The sequence below is a fragment of the Muscardinus avellanarius genome (assembly GCF_963383645.1).
Source record: "Muscardinus avellanarius genome assembly, chromosome: 18".
Classification (NCBI taxonomy): domain Eukaryota; kingdom Metazoa; phylum Chordata; class Mammalia; order Rodentia; family Gliridae; genus Muscardinus; species Muscardinus avellanarius.
The window spans coordinates 37,666,726-37,671,458 of NC_137804.1; positions in this window are offsets into that span (position 1 = coordinate 37,666,726).

The window sequence follows — 4,733 nt, forward strand, 5'->3', positions numbered from 1 at the left end:
GTCTCAAACTGGATCTTCCTGTCTCAGCCTCCCAAATGCTGGGATTACAGGCATGTGCCACCATGTCCAGCTCCTGGCTTATTATTTTAAATTTTGAAACAGGTTCTCAGCTGGACATAGTGATGCACACTTATAATCACTTTTTTTTTTTGTGGTACTGGGGATGGGGATGGGGATGGAACCCAGGGGCCTTCTACCTCCAGGCTACACTCCCAGACATATTTTATATTTTGTTTGGAAACTGTTTCACTAAATTGCTGAGAGCCTCACTAAGTAGCTGCTTCGAACCTGCAAGATCCTCCTGTCTCAGCCTCCCAAGCCCTGGGATTACAAGCATGCACCACCACACCCGGCTCATAATCCCTGTTTCAAAAAATGAAAAGGGAAGCTGGGAGCACTGGGCATGGTGGCACACGCGTGTAATCCCAGCATTCGGGAGGCTGAAACAGGAGGATCACGGTTCGCAGACAGCCTCAGCTACTTAGTGAGGCCTTCTGCAACTCAATGAGACCCTGCTTCAAAATAAAAAATAAAAAATAGGGCTGGGAGTGTTGCTTGGAGGTAGAATGCCCCTGGGTTCTATCCCCAGTACAAAAAAAAAAAAAAAAAAAAAAAAAAATAGGGCTGGGGATGTATCTCAGACTCAGAGGTAGAAGATCCTTGAGTTGAAGCCTCAGTACTACAAAATATATATATTTTTGGTACAGGGATGTAGTGGGAGTGTGTGTGTGTGTGTGTGTGTGTGTGTGTGTGTGTGTGTGTGTGTGTTACTAAAGATTGAACTCATGGGTATTCTACCTCTGAGCTATGCCCGTAGCCCTATTTTAGTTTTTTGTGGTACTGAGGAGGGAACCCAGGGGCATTCTACCTCCAAGCTACTCTCCCAGCCCTACTTTTTTTTTTTAATACTTTTTATTTTATTTTATTTATTTATTTATTTAGGTGGTACTGGGGTTCCTGGAAAGCCTTCTACTTCTGGGCTACACTCCCAGACCTACTTTTTATATTTTTATTTGGAAACAGGGTCTTTAGCTGAGGGTGCGGCTGAGGGTACGCCAGTGTGGCGGCTTTGAACCTGTGTGATCCTCCTGTCTCTGCCTCCCAAGTGCAGGGATTACAAGCATGTGCCACCACGCCCGGCTATTTTTATTTTTTTAAATTTTTTGGTGGTACTGGGGATGGAACCCTTCTACCTCTGGGCTACACTCCCAGACCTATTTTATATTTTATTTGGAAACAGGGTCTCTTAAGCCAGAGAGTGAACTACCACCCCTGGGTAGTCTTATTTTTTTTTTTTTTTTTTGCAAGTATGGGGTTGGAACCCAGGGGCATTCGAACTTTGAGCTACAGCCCCTGCCCTATTTTTTATTTATTTTGAAGCAGGGTCTCACTAAGTTGCAGAGGGCCTCACTAAGTAGCTAAGGCTGTCTGCGAACCACGATCCTCCGGTCTCAGCCTCCTGAATGCTGGGGTTACAAGCCTGCACCACCACACCAGGCCTTTTTATTTTTGAAACAAGGTCTCACTGAGTTGCAAAGGGCCTCACTAAGTAGCTAAGGCTGTCAGTGAACCAAGCTCCTCCTGTCTCAGCCTCCCAAATGCTGGGATTACAAGTGTGGGCCACCATGCCCACACTTTTTAAATTTTATTTTTATTTCGTATTTATTTATTTGTTTGTTTGTTTGTTTTGCAGGTCTGGGGATGGAACCCAGGGGCATTCGACCTCCGAGCTACAGCCCCTGCCCTATTTTTTATTCTTTATTTCGAAACACGGTCTCACTGAGTTGCAGTGGGTCTCACTAAGTAGCTGAGGCTGTCTGTGATCCTCCAGTCTCAACCTCCCGAACGCTGGGATTACAAGTGTGCACCACCACACCTGGCTTTAGTTTTTATTTATTTTTTATTTTTTTAATTTTTTTTATTTTTTGGTGGTACTGGGGTTCCTGGAAGCCCTTCTACCTCTGGGCTACACTCCCAGACCTATTTTCTGTATTTTTGAAACAGGGTCTCTTAAACCAGTGCGGCTGGCCTCGATCCTCCTGCCTCTGCCTCCCAAGCGCAGGAATTACAAGCGTGCGCCACCACGCCCGGCTAGTTTTTATTTTTAAACAGTGTCTGACTAAGTTGCTGAAGGCCTCACTAAGTTGCTGACGCTGGCCTTGAACTAAGTTGCTAAGGCTGTCCGTGAACCGAAATCCTCCTGTCTCAGCCTTCCAAGTCCTGGGATGACAGGGCGTGCCCACCTATCTTTACTATAACTTTTTTGGTGTATGTTTGGTACTGGGGTTTAAATCCAGGAGCATTCTACTTCTGAGCTACATTCCAACCCTATTTTTATTTTTATTTTATTTTATTTTATTTTTTTGTGGTACTGGGATTGAACCCAGACATTCTACCTCTGAGATAAACCCCCAGCCCAATTTTTTATTCTTTATTTTGAAACAGGGTCTCTCACTAAGTTGCAAAGGACCTAAGTGGCTGAGGCTGTCCTCAAACCCAGATCCTCCTGCCTTAGCCTCCCAAGTACTGGGATTACAAGCCTGCACCACCACGCCCGGCTCTATTTTTATTTTTATTTATTTATATTTATTTTCCAGTACTGGGGATGGAACTGAGGGGCATTCTTTTTTTTTTTTTTTTTTTTTTTTTTTTTTTTTTGGTCCTAACAGGTGCGCTCTACAACACTCAGATTTATTTATTTATTTGTTTGTTTGTTTATTGGCAGTACTGGGGATTGAACCCAGAGACATTCTACCTCCGAGTGTCACCCCCAGCCCTATTTTTTATTATTTTGAAACAGGGTCTCACTATGTTGTGGAGGGCCTCAGGCTGTCTGTGAACCACAAGCCTCCTGTCTCGGCCTCCCGAATGCTGGGATTACAAGTGTGTGCTACCAGCTCAGCTCAGTGTCATTTTTTATTTTGAAGCAGGATCTCACTAGGTCAATGAGAGTCTCATGACTTGATGAGGCCGTTCCCCAAACCCATGATCCTCCTGTCTCAGACTCCCAAGTTCTGTGATTATAGGTGTCAGCCAACATGCCTGACTTCACTAAAACTAATGGAGATGTAGGGATAAAGCTCCATTAAAGCCGGGCGTGGTGGCGCATGCTTGTAATCCCCCCCCCTCCCCGGTTGGGAGGCAGAGACAGGAGGATTGCGCAAGTTCGAAGAGACCCTGTTTCCAAATAAAAAAAATAAAAATAAAAATAGGTGTGGGAGCGTAGCCCGGAGGTAGAAGGGCTTCCAGGAACCCCAGTACCACCAAAAAAAAAAAAAAAAAAAAATGCTCTATTAAACACAGAGATAAGCCAGGCTTGGTAGCACATACTTGTAATCCCAATATTTGGTTAGTTGAGATAGGAGGATTGCAGGTTTGCAGCCAGCCTCAGGTACTTAGTGAGGCCATCTGCATCTTAGTGATTCCCTGTTTCAAAATAAAAGAATAAAACAGGGCTTGTGTAGCTCAGAGGTAGAATGTCCCTGGGTTCCATCCCCAGTATCTCAAGAAAAAAAAAGAAAAAGAAAGAAAAAGAAAGGAAGAAAGAAAGAAAGAAAGAAAGAAAATGAGAAAAAAGAAAAGAAGAACAGAAAGAACAAAAAATAAGCTGGGTGCACGCTTATAATCCCATTACTTGGGAGGCTGAGAGAGAAGGATCACAGGTTCGAGATCAGTCTCAGCAATTTAGCAAAACCTTCAGAAACTCAGTGAGACCCTGTTTCAAAATAAAAAATAAACCAGGCATGGTGGCACAAGCTTGAATCCCAGCATTTGGGAGGCTGAGACAGGAGGATCGTGGTTCAAGGACAGCCTCAGTCAGCTACTACTTAGTGAGGCCCTTTCCAATTCAGTGATACCCTGTTTCAAAATAAAGAATAAAGCCAGGCATGGTGGCGCACACTTGTAATCCCCGCGCTTGGGAGGCGGAGACAGGAGGATCACGCAGGTTCGAAGCCAGCTACACTGGCTTAAGAGAACCTGTTTCCAAATAAAAAAGTATAAAAAATAGGTCTGGGAGTGTAGCCCGGAGGTAGAAGGGCTTCCAGGAACCCCAGTACCACCAAAAAAAAAAAAAAAAATAGGGCTAGGGTTGTAGCTCGGAGGTCAAATTCCCTTGGGTTCCATCCCCAGACCCACACACATAAAAAAATAAAAAATAGGGCTGGGGTGTAGCTGGGAGGTAGAATGTCCTTGGGTTCAATCTCTAGTACTGAAAAGAAAAAAAAAATAGAAAAAAAAGATACAGTTATTCAGGCACAGTCACAACCAAGACAGAATTACAAAATATCTGTCTCTGTCTTTCTCTCTCATACACACACACACACACACACACACACACACACACACACACTCACACACACTCATACATATATCTACAGGTGCCTCCTGGGATAGACTAGGATCTTCCTTTTGCGACCCACTTTCCCCTCCACCAGCACCTCAGCAGAAAAGACCTGGAGCCAGGTGTGGCGGCACACACCTGTAATCCCAGTATTTAGAAGGCTGAGACAGGAGGGTCTCAGGTTCAGGGCCAGTCTCAGCAATTTAGTGAGACCCTGTTTTCTTTTTTTTCTTTTTTTCTTTTCTGGTACTGGGGATTGAACCCAGGGGCATTCTAGCTCCAAGCTACACCCCCAGTTCTAGTTTTTAATTTGTTTAGCAGTACTGGGAATGGAACCCACATTGCACCTCCGAGCTACATCCCCAGCCCGATTTTTTAAGTCTTTTTATTT